Source organism: Aythya ferina (assembly GCF_964211825.1).
Source record: "Aythya ferina genome assembly, chromosome: 4".
NCBI lineage: Eukaryota > Metazoa > Chordata > Aves > Anseriformes > Anatidae > Aythya > Aythya ferina.
In genome coordinates this window covers 28,999,688-29,017,172 of record NC_140300.1, presented here as the reverse complement: position 1 = coordinate 29,017,172, position 17,485 = coordinate 28,999,688, and the positions used below count along the sequence as shown (strand labels likewise).

At 39.1% G+C, this 17,485-nt stretch overlaps 1 protein-coding gene across 9 annotated transcripts in view; it reads right to left on the bottom strand.

Annotated features, from left to right (window-relative positions):
• Positions 1-17,485, bottom strand: part of CRACD (capping protein inhibiting regulator of actin dynamics) — a 122,739-nt gene that overhangs the window by 65,646 nt on the left and 39,608 nt on the right. For 6 of the 9 annotated variants that reach the window (XM_084517850.1, XM_084517844.1, XM_084517851.1 and 3 more), the window contains one exon: positions 3,082-3,220. The gene's annotated coding sequence lies outside the window, so the exon portion shown is untranslated. Of the gene's footprint in view, positions 1-3,081; positions 3,221-6,793; positions 6,887-13,124; positions 13,350-17,485 lie in introns of those variants that run through there. The other 3 variants (XM_084517848.1, XM_084517849.1, XM_084517846.1) reach the window with 3 other exon arrangements.

Here is a 17,485-nt window from a genome sequence, read left to right as displayed (position 1 = left end):
GGACACACACTGGGGAGGGCCACGTGGTGTGCAGACATGTCCTGTAGTAAGCCCAGCTGACTTCTCTAGATGCTTTTTCCATTTGGTGAGAGCATGGAGTGACCCAGCTGAGCTCTACAGCACGGTACCTTGGGTTCTGACTACGACCAAAGGCACCATATGAGCACACCACAGATTAAATGAGAAGCTTCCTCCAGTGTTCAAGGATGCCTCCTGCGCTGTGCTATAATGAGGATATAACTTTGTTCTGCACAAAAGCAAGCTAAGGCCAAGTTGCAGAAGAGCATGAAATCAGAGTCTGTTTACAGTGAAAAACTTCCTGTCTGTTTTTGCTATATTAAATTTGAGAAGACAACCAATTCATTCACATTCCACAGATTTTCACATTGAAGCTTATTTTAATTATCATTAAAATTCATTGCAAGTGTAACAAAAAGAAGCCTAGAAATTTAGAAAATGAATCACGAACAGATGCTGCGACATAATGTTGACTAAACCAAGACCTCTTGGCAGGACCTCTTCTTCAGGGAGGCGGTGGAGTCACCATCCCTGGGGGTGTTTAAGGAAAGGTTGGACGTGGTGCTTAGGGACATGGTCTAGTGGGTGTTACTGGTGGTAGGAGGATGGTTGGACCAGATGATCTTGAAGGTCTTTTCCTACCATAATGATTCTATGATTCATTAAAACAAGGAAATAGATTATTCACATAGTTGGTTACTGCACAGTGATTCATTTTATAAAATCCTTGTAGTTTGTACTTCCACTGAAGTGACTGAAAGATCACAATCAAGTGCAAGCATAGTAATCAGTTACAGTAAGTAAGAAATCTTAATTGTGTAAACATAAAGAACAAGTGATCCCACAGAAAGAAAACAAATTAACAGAATAAAGGGAAAAACAGTTTAGAATGATACAAAATAAATCAAAAACTTCAATAAGGCAGAAAAGAACTAAGATTTTTCTATTCTCCATGAAGAATGGAAAAAAAAAAAAGCACACCATGAAGCAAAATCAAACCCTTTGGAGAACCAGGAGAGGATAAATATGTATCTGAAGCCATAAGCATTTTAACCTAGAAAATGTGAAATTGTAGAAGGAGCTAGAGAAAATTCATGTATTAAATATTAAATTTCAACAAACTCGTTCAGGAATTGACTAACGTCACATTTACAAATCATTTACAACAAAATGAATCACATAGATAAGCAAAACATCTGCTCATAGTACAAATTATTTCCTATTAAAGTTTTGGTTCTGTTTTCTGCAGCAAAAAAGAATATTCTAACAACGTGGGAGAGAGGATTACGAAAGAACACTGGGTACATTGGAGGAAAAAAGCTAGCTTTAATTCTCTTGGAATAAGAATTACATGCAAAATCTATACAGAAATATATGTCTTGTATACTTCAATTACAAAATTCATTTTAGCCAATCTGAAGACAATACTGTAACTTACCACTTGCATGCTGCTCTCTGAATTTTCGTGTTATTGTACCAAGGCTCAGCAAAGTGAAAAATGTGCTATTTGAAAACTGCCATATTGCATGAATAAATGAACTCTATTAAAAAGGAACAAAAGATAGGTCAGAATCTACCATCCTTACACACAAGTGTCACAGAAAATTGAGGTTAGAGGGAGCAGGCAGGAAGCATCCTGCATTCACAAAGCACCTTCCATTGGTGGTGGCACACTTCATACTTTCTGCTTTTAAAAAATAGAAAATGTCCTACCCATTTTACCTTAACAGAAAACAATTTTGTGTGGCTTTATCAGAGGTGAAGGTTTCCATGACAGAAAAAAAAATATTCTCATAACTATGACTATCTAAAGAAAACAGCATTTTTTTCCCATGAAATCAAGCCATAGCATTCCAGCTGATCATTTAAGAAAAGTTGACAATATCGGCCCATGATTCATTCTCTTTCCACATACCACACTAGTCAAACATACCTTCTGACTATCATACTAAAATGTAAGGCAGAGCTCTTAGATAACAACAGTCTTTGTTAATTTACAGGGTAACATTGGTTAGTTAGACAGGACAGATTCCCCAAATGACATGAATAACTGCGAAAAACAGAACCAAATATATATATATAATATATATATATACTATTTTTTTCCTGAAAAAACAAAGACAGCATCTCTACGTCAGGTAAACCCTGAACCCCAGTTTTATAGAAACACAGAGTGCATTAACAGCACACGATGAATGCTAAGGAAGATAGTAGCCTGCAAGCAAATTTTGACTGTAGGCTAAAGCAAATTGAGTAGGCATTCATAGATAAAGTCACTGATGAACGTCTGCCCTAGGACTATATTCCAGAATGGATGCTCTAGGAATAAGTCATTACCTATCATAACTCCAATATTTCTTACAGACAATAACTAAATAAAATAAAATCTGAATGGATAAAATCCTTTGCTGCTGTCATTCCACTTTCAGAGGAAACACACACAATTCAGTGCATTTTAGCTGTTTTCAGCTTTGTCCAATACTCATTAGAACGGAAGCATCTAAGGAAGCAGGGTTGTAAACATTTCACAGATAAGCAATCAATCAAAAACCTTGCAGAAAGGAAAACAGCACAGATCTGTTCTGATAAAAGCCTAAATGGTGGACAATTACTTAGCACTAATTCCCAGTGGCAGCATTCTGCAAACATGCCATATATCTGTCTTGGCAAAATTAGAGTTGTCTGGTAGACTGGAGACTACATAAATCTTTGCATGGCTAAGAATAACTTCAGAGGTCAAAATGAAATAAAATATTTGATATCATGTGCAGTACTTACTGTTTTGTTCATTTTTCTCAAAAAAATGCACAAAAGCTACACAAAAAAATTGTTCCAAGTACAGTAATACATGCACTTAGTAGGAAAATGCTCTTTGTTTTTTTATAAATTAGAACATGCAGATTAAAATAAGTGCTTTAGTATTTATTATCTGCATTTTTACTTCGTTCAACTTAACCAATCGTTAAATGAAGATATCACTTACAGTGATCAGCAGAAAATTTATTGAAAAAAAAACAACAACAACAAACCACTACAGGACCAGCAGAAAAAGTGTTTCCTTACCTTTTTAAAGATGGAATGTGTCGTTCTCTACTTTCACACAGTCTCTCTCTCTCAGATGGAGATTTTTCTTTAAGATAAGCGATCAGGATGCAGAATACAATCCTAGGGACCAGTGGTTAGCATTCTTCTCCCAGACTGTCTAGGCATAAGGGGGAAACAAAGAATTTTAGTCTAGTCTTGGAAAGATGAACTAAGAAGGTTGTTTTTTTTTGTTTGTTTGTTTTGTTTTGTTTTACTTATTTTTATTTTTTTTTCTTTCTCTCTTTCTAGGGTGCTGAGCAACTCCAGACTTATTATCTTGTAAATGGTTTAAGGTGTTTGCAGTCCAAAGAAAGAAAGAAAGAAACTATATTGCAACCAGAGAAACTTTCATTAGCTTCAGATTTCCCTCTGAGAGTTTCATACAAAATGGCCTTTCTTTACTCTTTCTAACTAGTGAAATAGCAACACTTTCTTACTTTTCCTTCCAAACAGCCACATCCTGCAACTCTAAATCGATAATATCTCAAGAAAAATATGTCATTGTTTTTACTGTAGTTTTGGCTGAACTAAAAATGTGGTATTTGACTCTAGCTTCTCAAAAAAAAAAAACAAAACCAACTTCTGAAAATTAAATTAAGAGCTTATCATAACTCTGGTATTCCTTCAACTACAGTATGTAAAACAACAAAAAAACACTTTTCTGGTAAGAAGTATGGAATGTCTTTTTTAATAAAGCTTCTTACTAAAAAAAAAAAAAAAATCAAACTATAGTAATCTAGCTGAATAAACTTCAAAAGAGGAACATTTTAAACAGGTGAAAACAAACTATAAAATTGGACAAAGCAACTGAACTAGTATTCCCAACAATTTTTCTTTTGTTTTCACAAGGCTTTTAAGTTTTTAATTAAAAAAAAAGAAAAAAAAAAAAAAAAGAAACTAACTTTGCAAGTTTGTATGAGAACATGATGAAGAAGTTCCCTTAAAAGTTTTTTGGCTTGTATTAGGGCATTTTGAAACTTCAGTTTGTATGTAACTAAAAATAAGTGTGTACCAAAGGTGTCTTGCAGCATCTAACCGATTCCCATACTGTAACAGATATAAAATAGCATTTGTTATATTCATTCACACAATCACTTGTATTTTCAGGTGGCTACAAATATGAGTGTTTTGTAGGAACGTTGTAATCAGGGAATCAGCAGAACCATACTCCCTCCGTTTGGCAAGACAGGGCTAAGTATGGTCTTCAACCATTGGGAATCCAAAGAGAAGAGCTTGCCATCAGTTTGCAGGTATTAAACTGTGGGATTCTTAGCCCCAGGACTCAGCTGCTGCTGAAGTTCATGGGTGAAGTGCTGGTGGGTGCTCTCAGGCTGCCAGAACACAGATAAAGGATTGGTGGTGATCCTAGAAAACGCACCTGGGGGAAGGCAAGGTCAATTCAAGCTGAGAAATGGCACGTTAGCGCTCAGTTGACTCTGCACTACTCGTAACACTCAGGATGTCTCCAAGGTGTGAATGAAACATGAAAAAGTAATATGAAAACATCCTGAGCTCGTCAGTTGCAATTAAAAAAAAAAAAAAAGGAAGGTACTCATATGCTGTGAAAAGCTGCAAGTCTCGATCTGCTGGTAGCTGTGAGTAACTGGGAACTCCAGATGCTAAAAATCTCATATAGGCACATCAATCTCAGATCTAGTTTTCACACATCAGCTCAGCACTACCCTCTTGTTTATGGGCAGTACTGAAAAGCACGTGCAGCCATCAGGGCATGGACAGTTTGTGATCTGCAAGAAGATACCACGTCATGTTCTAGCAAAACAGGGATGAATGCATTCCCTTTTTCATCAGAAAAGCCTTCATGCTCCCATTAATTGTCAGTTCAAGGACCTTATTAGTTCATACCTGTAAATCCTCCGTGCAATCAAAAGCCATTTCCAGTCCAGTCTCTCTGACAGCCCCTGCCCTGCAGACAGCAGGTAGCTGGCAGAGCAGTCTCTCTCTCAGGGGGACTGGCTGCTAATTTCACATTTCCCTGCCCTTCCTGCACCTGACTTATTTCTGCTGACGGCTCTGGCAATGCAGGCACAGGGAGTTGAATGCACCTGCAGGAAAGAGCCTGCTGTAAGCAAGAGACTTGGGGTCTATCGCCTTGCACACATCCCAGAGGAGGGGGAAATCTACCAGTGGCTGTCAGCACGTAGAATCAGTTTTCATTCTGCTGGTTAAGGTTTTGGGGCATGTGAGCGATGGACCAATCTTTGATTTAGTTCAATATTCCTGAAAGTTAGAATCTGAAGGACTTTGAGCTCCTGGGTATAATGCAGACAGACTTGCACTGCTCAAGGTGCAAGAGAAAGAAACTTAAAGCATGCTCAGTGTTCACTTGTACACTCACGAAGCATTCCAGCAACTGCTCTGGCAGTAATAAGCAAAGAAAAAAATGTCTTCCTTCTGTTTAGCAGCATTCTTTTTCGTCTCAGGGGAAGGTGGATGCAGGTGGGTAGGGAAACATTTAGATGAAAAGGAAATGCCAGCAGGCAGGCCAGAATGGAAGACTTGGTGCCTGAAAGATTACTTCAGGAAACCACTCTATGTAGTCTCTTTCCACATCAGCCATAAGATGCAGTGCAGTGTTAGAAATATGTATTTCCAGCATAAAAAGCTAAGCAGATGCATACTCTGCATATGCTTGGGGAAAGTTACTGCATCCCACAGTAATAAGTAGCACCCAAAAGCAAGTATGCCAGGCCCCAGAGGCCACGAAACACCTAACCAGAATGAAAATCAGGAAACAAAAAGCTGCTTCATTTTCTCAGGCTGCTGTAGGAGGACAGACAGCACCATGTTTTGCATTTCTCACAATCTACACTCTATCTCAAGAAATAATAATAGCTCAAATCTTCAGAAATTTAAAAAAAAAAAAAAAAAAGTTATAAAAGCAGCTCCCTGAAAATAGCTACCACAATACTAGAGTTACAAGCGGTAAATTACTGACTGGTCTATTTCCAGCTCCTCAGACAATAGTCGTTCTTGTACAAAGGCCAAGGAGTTGTTATTTTGCCATGCACCACAAGACCGGTAGGCAACTCAGCATGGCAAATCATCAAGAACGGTATCAGTGAAGGGCCCTCCTGCATCTTTGCCCCCCATCTATAAATGTCCATTCATCTCGACAGATCCTGTTTTTCTAAGAACATGCTTCAACTTCTCAGGATGGCTGAGGAAGACTCCAAAAGGTAAATAATGTGCTTAGCATTGTACAGGTAAATATAAGTGTCCTTAGCGTGGATTCATTCTGGTTAGAAAAGACCTGTAAGATCCTCTAGTCCAACCTCAACCTTATTACTCACAGAATACTTTCTTTCCCATGCAAAGGAAGCTTCTGATTTAAAGAACAGGAAAAAAAAAGTGTTTCCCATCAGACAGAGAAAGCCAGTATCAACAACTCCTGAAAAAAGCAGTAGAGCACAGAGATATCTTTCAGCTTAAATACCGAAAGCTGTGACTCAGTGTTTCTTATCACAAGCAAGTAGATGATCCCTCTATGAAATGCATGTTTTCTTTAGAAGCCGGTAGGTCATTCTGCACTAGAAACAGCGTTAGAACATTTAAAATCTGTGATCTGCAAATTAATTTTCATCACACAATGCTCGCACACAAATTAAAGTATTTGACACACCTATAAATTACAGAATATCAATAAACAAGGCATTTTTTTCAGGCTACTTACCTAATAAAATCTTGCCATGAGTTGTTCATCCCAACTGCAAAGAGCTAAGGGAATAAATGATCTCTGGAGATCCTGTTTCCCTTGTATGATGGTGCCAAATTTGAGTTTGATTCCCTGGTCCCTTTGGGCAGCTCCCGAAAGGAGCACAATCCCCAGGCTTTCAAGGGTGCATGTGCCTACACACACACAGAGCCACGGAAATCAGGTGCTCACCCAGCAGCACACATTTTTCCCATGTGGGCTGAAATGGCAGGTTCAGTTTATCTGGCATTGGTTCCTTCCCAAAGTCTGGGGTTTGGGCTGGTCAAGCAGAATGAATCCCCTCAGTCCGATTACCAGGATGCATTTTGAGAAAAATAATATGCCAGCAGATATGATCTGACCTGCCCTTTCCTAGCTTTCTGCAAGTTACAGGGGTTTGAACAAAACGCTTAAAAAAAGTATCAAAGGGAATTTTATTTCAAAAGGGGCTGCCAACATACTAATGAGCACCCCTCTCTTATCCGTCCAAACATCGTGGGCAAATCGTGGGTTTGCTTCATATGCAGAAAATAATAACCACATCAAGTTTTGTTAACCAAACTCTCCCTCCTCAGACTAAATTACATTCATTGTACACTTTCTTGAAAGATAAGTAAGAAGCTAAAGATTCAGAGCTAGTATTTAAAAGCACCACAAGTAGCAAAAACTGTAAAAGTCACGGTTAGTAAATAATATCTTGAAAAGGAGCATATGAATCATGGGATAAGAAAAGCTTGACAACATAGCACATCTATTATCACTGATATGTATCGTGTCCTGGAACTCTAAGATCTCACAAAACATCATTTAATTCACGTAGCTGCTGGTGCTTGGGGAAAAAACAAGAGGTTGAAATACTCAAATCTCAGTTTTCAATAGTGGTAGAGGTCAGAGTGCAGACCCCAGATCTCCTTCCTCCGTTATTTTCAGAAATCCTCTTTTGAGGTGCAAGCCCAAGTAAAAGGTAAAGGAAAGCAAACAAACAAAAATACCAACCAAAACCAGATCGTGTGGCTCAACAATACCTAAAAAGGCACATAATAACCTAGGAAGAGGTGTAATAAGATGGGTCCAGCCTCTTTTCAATAGTGCCCAGTGAGAGGACAAGAGGCAGTGGACTCAAACTGAAACACAGGAGGTGCCCTCTGAACATCAGAAACACTTCGACTGTGTGGGTGGCAGAGCCCTGGCACAGGCAGCCCCGAGAGGCTGTGAAGTGTCCTCCTTGGAGATCTTCAGCTGTGGTTCTGTGAAAACGGAAGAGAAGAAACCTGGAAGGTAATTTCCAGGTCTAGGAAACAAAAGTAGAAAAACTTTCTTTTTTTTTTTTTTTTCTCACGTACAAGCCTATTTATCACAAGCCAACAAATGACATGAGTAAATAGGATAAAATTGGATTAACCTTGTCAGACCTGCTGAGCCATTGCTGTTGACATTGTAATTTTCCTGGGTCAGACTGACACCATTAAAAAAACATCTCCCCAGTCATGCTGTACAGATAAAATTCAAACGCATGCAAAAGACAGAGTCAGAAGGCAGCTTTGATCTCCCAAACTGAAAGGCAGGAACGGTCTTCTCAGAAAACCCTGTTAGGCCTTGACACAAAAAATGCAGATTTTGCAGGGCTAACCATCTCCCTGCACGCACACGCTTAGCAGCTGCGTGCCCTGCTCACCTCGACACTCCCTCTTCACTCCAGCCCAGGGAGGGGCAGCAAAGGTTAATTACATTTGCACTGGTGAGTGGCATAGCTGCATCTAGAGACACTGGGGGACACAGGGATGGGTAAATGAAACCGTTTGACCTGCACTACCTGACTGCTGCTGAGGCATGGAACAGGGAGAACCCACCTGGGTATAGGGAAGCTTGGTAGCTTCGCAGTAAGGACCAGGGATGGTTTTGCAAAGCGTTAACGCGCAGTAATGCTGCAGCACAGCCACAAAGCACGCTGCAGTTCTGCCTTACCTGTTGATGTACAGCTAAATAAAACTGCAATTTTACCCGTGATGTGCTGTGTTAGGGAGAACTCCTCTCAGTAACCACCCCGCAGAGCTCTTCACGCTTGGCTAGCATCAACCAGGGGAGGTACTCAGGTGTGAATCAAAGCACACTTTATTGCGGTGTTTAGCTACACTTAGGCTGCCAGAATTGAAGTGCAAAGTGTCAAGAAATAAATGGGAATCCAAACTCTCCCTTGGCTGAGGCTTCTCTTCTGCACAGCTTGTACATAGCACTGCCTTCAGAAAAGGTAGCTGCTTTGCTTTTTCCTTTTACAACAATAGATCATGTTCTTTCTCAAGGACCACAAACATCTTCAATTAGAAATGCTTCTAACACACTCTGAAAGTGACAAATGTGAAACATGACCATTTCTTCACTTCACTGCCAAGATTGACGTTTTTAGCTCTCTTTACGGTGCCAAATATAACTCTAATGTCCAGAAGAAAATATGTTATTGCTTCTCTTGCATCGCTTTAAATGATAAGGCAGGTCATCAGCTGAGGCAAGATTCTTTTTTCATGGGTTTTGAAGGTAAAATTCTTTCGGTTCTATTCTGCCCATATAAGGTGCAAATAAAAACACTGTTCTATGGCTAAAAAAAAAAAAAATTAAATCATTCCTGAGTATATACTCACAATATTTCTAAACATAGCTAGAAAAACTGTTATTTCCAATACTATGTGACCAGATTCTATTACCTTTATTTGATCTAAATTGAATTCTGTGCTACAGGCTGACTTAAATGAGGTTATAAAATTGCCTGTGGAGTAGGATCCCGCTCCATATCAGTGAGAGTAAAAGACTCAGGCCTTGCTACTTATTTTTGAAACTGTCAAAAGAACTTGAAAGTGGAAGAAAAAAGGGAACAGAAAAGCCTGAGAAACTCCTCCTTGAGGAATCTTGCATCACAAAGTGCACAGAGTGCAGATGCCTCATGGATTAATTATGCCTAACCCTAACACACACCCAAGAATAGAGGGGGAAGAGTGAAATTTCATCTATCTCCTCAATCTATACAGAAATCATTAACAACCTGTTTCAGCTACTTTCTGGTGCAGAAATAAATTTGCCAGCAGCCTTGGAAGCCCTCTGAAGAATGTACTACATAAACATAAATCATTAATGAACAGAGTGACCTCACCTTTGGGTAAATAGAGAAGCACAAAAACAACTCTCTAGAAGCAGAAAGTAGTCAGCTATGCCATGCACCAGCAGGCAGCAAACCCAAGATCATCCATCCTGATGCTGTAGCAGATTCCTTTTGACAGGCTTTGTGTTTTTATCGCAGCCACCACAGGTCATCCATGGCAAAAAGCAAAAAATTCTGATGGCAAACCAGCGAAGAGTTCAATAATTAAGAGGGGGATCCCTGCCTCATCTCTTCATTTCATCCAAGGCTTGCCTGAAGTGAAGCATTTGACAGGAGCAAAAATGCATTTTGCTACCTTTAACAACAACAAAGCAGGCATTGTGTCTAAGCTGGTAAATGATGCAAAGCTCTTAACACAGACTGCCGTGGTCCAACTTGGGGCTTGCAGCAACATCCTGGGGTAGAGGGGGTCAAATGTTCAAACACCCTATTCAAGTAACCATCCAGTTCCTTCAGCCCCACAGAGCACTAGGATCTACCTCAGGGGTAAAGCTGCTGCTACACAAAATCGGGCATGAACATAGGTCCAAAGTACCCAGATCCAGGCCTTGTGAGTTCAAGATTGTGGTGCTTGACAGAGACTTTTGCAGTCTGTAATACAAAAAAATCATTTACAATTTAAATGAGGGCAGGATGGTGACTTTGCAAGACCAATGAAGTTGTTCAATGCACAAGCATCACAAGAAAGGGAAACATAGGCAAGGATTTCTGTGAAAATAAAATAAAAATAAAATAAAAAGGATGTTTGTAAATCTGGCAAAGCATGAGCAGAGATGTTGTCTCTGGTAAAGGGAGTGGAATGAGATGATGCCTCACTGGACAATTCTTCAGGGCCACCAGCTATGTGAATGGCATCCTGGGCTTTTTCTTCTCTGTAGGATGATGTGTCAGAGGGAGCACTTCACTGGCAGTGTCCCTCTTACTAACAGTAGTGCATGGGGAGTTAAAACTCACAGCTGAGTGTTGTGCCAGCTCTGTGCAATCAGTTTAGCTGACAACTGGTCTAAGCTGCCTCCTTTGCTGTACATTTATGATCTTGTTTTCTAACTAGCTGTAGAAGCAAATTAAACATGGTATTTTTACAGCTGGTTCTAGACAGTTTTTCAACTTGTTCTAATAAGATAATCTGACTCTGAAACTGTGGCCGTTGGTTACAGGCAACCCAGTACCTTCATCCTGATGGATGCTTTTACTTGCTGTCACCTTGCGATTCACATCAACCTCACACTAATGTCTCATGGCTGGCTTAGATGGTAACAAGTGGTGCAGAAGGGTTTGTACTTTTTCCCTCTTGTAAATCTGTTACCTGTAAATTAAGAGGTAGGACTGAACTGACTTGCATCTTCTCCCTTCAAGAAATCTGTATGCAAAAAACTATGTTATCCAGACAAGATTAATACACCTTCATGGTAAACAATAGTTTCATCCCTGAAGAGTTTTTTACCTTCAAAACTTTCTCTCATATAAAAAGAGAAGGTAGAAAATTGAGTGGTGAGGGACAATAGTTTCCCTAATTCCTTCTAGCTATCCTAAGGATGCAAAGCATGAGGTGCACAAACCTAAAGAGAGGAGAGGCTGGGGTGGAGGGGAAAGGAAACTTTGTTGTTAGAAGATCTGACAGTCTTCCACCAACTGCAATGATATATAGTTTCTTACTCAGGCCTCTCAATGTTTGTTGTGTTTATTTAATGAAGCACCATGTTTACTGAAAGACAAATTCAACTGGTGATTATGAATCAAGTTCTATACAACTATAATAAAAGCAGAAGGCTCAAAGAAAGAAAGAAAAGTCACTTAAAAGGATTGGTGAGCATTCATTGTATTTCAGCTGCTGTTTGTGTGTATCACGACTTTCTAGTTTATCCTCCTCTTGAAACAACCCACACAGATTACTACAGAACAATTTTTCTTTCAATTCCAGGACATTTCAAGGAATAAAATATATAACCTTTCCAACAAGCACACTAATAACCATTCATTTGACAGGTGGAACTGCCCCTTCCCAGCAGCCAGGTTCCCAAGCCTTCTACCAGCACTAGTAATGCCCAAGGTAAAACAGATACATGCATATAAATATACACATATACACACACATAATCCTCAGGTTTTTATAATACATTAAAGAAAGCTTCAAAATTCAAACAACTTTATGTGCCTTTCCCAACTTGATCTGAGCTGAAAATAAATAGAAAAATCCTCATCATTAAACAGTGGAATTAAATGAAAACAGATAATGTTTTGAAAATGAAACAGATAAGAGCGTACCCTTTACACAGGTTAAAGCTAGTTAATATCTATTTAAATATCAGATGAGGACTTAAAATAAATAACATTTCTGTTAGAAATTTTGTCTTTTTCTCCCTTCATCTAAGTAGGGGAGATATTTCAGAACATGCTTGGAAATTGCCAATTTGGCATTTGTAGTTTTGTTGAATAAACAAACAATAATTTAAAAGCTTTTTTTTGGTTTTCAAACTATAAAGTCTTCTTGCTAGGTTGTTTTTCACCTCAAGGAAATATGCTGAATTTTATTACAGTTATTCAAAAAATCATCTTTTGATAACTGTAATGGGCTACAACTCCATTTCCCAGAAAAGATTAATGTGCCTATTTTATTATTCAGTGTCCTACCTTCTCTTCACGTAAATAGCTCTGTCTCCCAATAGCAAAGCAATAGATGAATATCTTTACTGTGTTTATTTTTGAAATTGGAAAATACATCTTTTGCAGAAGCTATTCCTTGCAGTAAGAAATACATATTAGATACAGAATCCCTTTTAAAAAGCAACTGTTTGCAAAATGAGGTATTGTTTATTTGAATAGGAATTTATTAATACAATCTATGTTATAATATTTAATGGATGTTGTTTGCAATGATAAGTTTTCAGAAATATTTCTCTGTATGACAGACACTGTAAACACTGCGCATTACATCAAGTAAGGGACTTTTTAAAGCAACCTAGATACCCCTTTTCAGGTATGCCTGGTTGTGCAACCCATCACCACCTCCAACGTGACAGACAGAAAATATATGTAGAGTGGAAGAGTGAAATGTATGTAGCTGTGAAAGTACGGCATAGCAACAGCAGTATGTCTGTCTTTGTTTTTTTATTTCAGCACACTGAGTAATTTTTAACTCTAGCAGATATTTTCACTCACCTGGAAACCTTCCTGTTTTCTCTCTGTCTCCACGTCAAAAAAGCATGGATTAGGAAGCCTTCCTATGCTATTTTTGAATTCCCAAGGTATGATTGCTCTAATGATATAGTTTCCACGTTCTTCTGGACAAGCATTAAATCTCTCTATAAACTGGCGAAGCGTCCAACACATTTTTGGAATTGCTGCTACCCCAGCAATAAATAACAACTTCTGACAACCCTATAGATCGGTGCTATTTTTCTTTCTTTTCTGCAACAACCTTAAAAGGGCATCTTCACCAGCAAGGTAGCAGGAGATAAATATGTCAACTGTCAGGCGCAGAGATACTTAAACGCACCCACTTTCTCTCGGTGAGAAAATGCCTACGGCAGGAAAACAGCCAGAAATCTGAAAGCAAGCCAGCTCAAGCAGCAGGCACCAAAGGGAGATGAAAGGAACACACAACGGGAGGATGAGAACAAAGACTGCTGTGATATTTCTGTGGACATTTGTGCCCTAGCTGCCATTCCCAGCTATGCCAAAAAAAAAAATAATAATGTGAGCCTGGCTTCTGTGGAGGATCTCCTGTTGGGGCTCAGGTGATGGTAGCAGGGGCCTCTGTGAGGATAGGCCAGGGCTGCCCCATGCCAGACACAGCTGGTTCCATCAGGTTCTAGCCAGTTCAAACTGGTTCCAGCTGGTTCCAGACAGCTCTAGGTAGTTCCAGATGGTTCCACACGGTTCCAGCTGGTTCTGAGGGAGCCACAAACGGGCAAAGCTCAGCCCCTCAGCGAAGCTGGTGGTGCTTCTGGGAAAATATACTTAATAAAGGGCAAAAAGCTGCACACAGAGTGAGGGAAAAGCCTTGCAGACAGTAAAATCAGAGAAGGAGGTGCTCCGGGCACCCTGTGGAGAGCCCACATCAGTGCAGATAGCCACGCTACAGCCTGTGGAGGGAACATGGTGGAAAACATGGAGGGCCCCAAGACCAAGCGGGATACACCCTGAAGGAACTGTGGCCTGTGGCGAGCCCACATATAAATAAATAGATTTATCCTGTGGGATTGTGTCCAGCGGGAGGGACCCCACCATGCGTATAGGGGAAAGCATGAGGAGGAAGAAGGGGCAGAGAAGGAACCGTTAAGGACTGGCAGCAGCCCACCATTTTCCTGCCTCTCAGGGAGCAGGGGACACGGAGGAGCCAGGCGTGGGGGAGGGAAGCTGAGCCTCAGAAGAAGGGGGAATGGCAGCAAGGTGGCTTAGTTTTTGTTTCTCACCATCCAACATCTATTTTTAATTGGCAATAAAAAGATATCCAACTTCCTGCTTATAAAACTTTTGAGTGTACTAATCTGGTACTTGTTTGTATCTTTGTTTTCTCCCTTTTCTCAGAGTAACACAAAGATTATTCAACACCATAATTTTTCTAAGCAAGTATTACTAAATGAAAGTGATATTGGACATCAAAAAAGGCTAAGTTACTGAGCATTTTTCCAGGTGTTTAAAAATAGTTCATCAGCTATTATTACAGATCAAAAATTAAAAATTGTTGCAATAACTTCCCGCATTATTTCACTTCTGTATTTCAGTATTTTGCCCAGTTAAATAAAATCATGATTTAAATGGTTTTATAACCAGTGTATAACTGGTTTATAACCATTATAAACCAGTGGTGCTGGAATGGCAAAGTACTCACAAGGAATTACGAAATCTAGCTGATGCAAGTAGTTAGATTTGAGAGAACTCTATAGGAAATAAAAAGTTAGACAAATTGTTCAAATAAATGAGCAGGGAGGTAAAATTAAGTAGAAGTGAATGCCAGCTCCAGAAGCTGTACGTGTATGCCAACAACAGGAAACGTGGGGCTCAGCTATGGAAACAAAAGCAGGTGAGCAAACAGAGCACAAGTGTTGATACCCCACTGCAAGCAGATGAATCATTTGGCTAAAATTGGGAATGTTCTTTTCAACATCTATTTTTAAATGAAATGTCTAAAAAGCTTTCACACGATTTCTGTAATTTCTATTTCAGTTTCCAAGAAGTACCAAAATACTACCAGAAATGTTTGTCCCAGAGCACTGCTGCCAGGATCTCAGAATAAATTTCCCCCAAATTTTACATGAAAGCACAATGAGAATGTTTCCAGCTTGTTCTGTCTATGTTTTAGGTTCAGGGAGCCGAAATAACTAGTCAAGTTTGCATGTCAATAACAAATGTGACTTCAAATCTTTGATAAATCCATCTTCCCTTTAAAAAAAAAAGGATTCTCTATGCTGAAAAGAACAAATACTGGAAAATACTCAAACCTTTACCAAAAGACAGCTTGAGAGGGAGAAAAGTTCACTTCTTTGAAACAAAAAAATCTGAAAACTGCTAAGTTTCCCTGGGTTTCTTCAGCTGATTGTTTTCAATGGCAACACAGACAGGTTACAAAAAAATGAGATGCTGATAAAAGAAAAAATATGGCCTTCCCCAGCTGTCAGTTTGGCTGTTTTCTACTTGAGAAGTAGAAAGTGTTAGAATTTGTCCACATCTAACTGTACATTAAAACAGATAGTATTGTTTTACATAGCAGGCAAAAAATAGAATTCTTAGTTTACAGAATAAACCCTATATATTTTATTAGTATTGACAAATGCTACAACTTATGTCATACTAAAACTAAAAGATTATAGAATTGCAACCGTCTGGCCAAGTTTACTGCATTAATTTTATTTCGAGTCAAATTACATCGCATTAAATTGTGTTACACTGTGTAAAATTGCAATTACACTTAGTGGTTTGCTTTAAATGGAACCACTGGATTTGCTACGTGCTAGTCACAGGCAGGACAGGGACACTTTGCTTGCATGGAGATAACCAATATCACATATTCTTCTACCCAAGATTAATCTTCATTTTTTACCATTATTGCTCAGTATAATCTTTTCCATGTTATTAGGGATTTCCTAATTGCGTTCTGTCAATTAGGTCAGTATTTATGATTACCAGACATAAAAATGAAAAAGATGAATCTGTATGGCTGAAAGCCTTTCACAAAATGAATGTGACACAGGTAGCAGAAGCAGGATCTCTCCCCGCACTTAACTGATCTGGGACTTCTCAGCTTATACAACAATTAATTTCACAGGTCTTCTGTAACCTTCCTCCTTTACAGATATTCTTACAAGGAGTGCTGACTCCATCCTGTAGCAAATGCCAACACTTGTCTTGCAAGATTTGAACGGGACCAACAAATCACGTCATGCTGACCAAATATAGTGTCGAAAATAATGGCATGCAACTCTTCTAGGTAAATGCCAATGTATTCCCTATAGAGTTCTTAGGTTTTCTGCTTGCAATTTAATAGGTAAACTTCAAGAAAATAAGCAATCAGAAAGGGTGCCAGACCCTCTTAAATTCAACAGGTCTTACAGTCACTTGTACAGAAACTTACTACATGCCTACAGATCACTGTTTCATGCTATTTTTTTTTTTTTCTAGAAATGAGAATACTTCGCTGAATTAAATTTTGGTCAGGACAACAAGAGATTTCTCAATTATATTAAAAAGGCAAAACCTTGCCAGGTCATGAAGCTTCCACTATTTTCATAAGAAAGATTCTCTGTTGATTTTATGAGAAAAGTTTCCTCCTACAGAGCGTTTCATTTTAGCCAAAGCCAATCATCCTTGAATGATCACAGTGCTCTAAATTCAACCCTGGTGCTGGATTAATGTGTTAACTTCCTTAGAGGAAGCGTGCTTGCCATGTTTGAAACATACCTAAGTCACTGTGAAACCAGGGACTTATTAACAAAATACTAAGGTGAAGCCCAAAAAATGTGTTCAACCTGGAGCATGTTAAGACTTCTGAACTGAGGAAAAGTGGTGAAGTGGCATGAGTTTCAGTGGCAGACACATCCACAGGTGACAAATCCCTACCTCTGCCGTGGAGCACTGAGAACTAGGATCCAATAGTTGCAACCTTGTTTGCTATTTATAATAGGACAAAGACATCCCCTCTGATGCACACAGGGTCTATACATAAGTTAGGAAGCTTTCAGATTTTTCACTAATAATAACCTAAATCAAAAGAGAAGAAGAAATGTAAACATGCACGTACCAGGGCTGATGTACTCACAGAATTCAAATAGAGGCTGGATTGCACTAGTTCATTGCAGTAGTCTGATTTGGAGCTAATATGTAAAAATATATGTTTATACCTATCCAGCTTAATACGTGAGTGCCCAGTTTTAGCCTCATTAAAAAAACTACAAATACCTCTCACGTGCTTTCTGTAATAGACATAAAAGAGAAAGCATTCAACATGTTCACAAGCCAGGCACACAGCTGTATCTTATACCTGAACGAGAAGTTATTCCCTTAGGTGTTTTTAATTCATA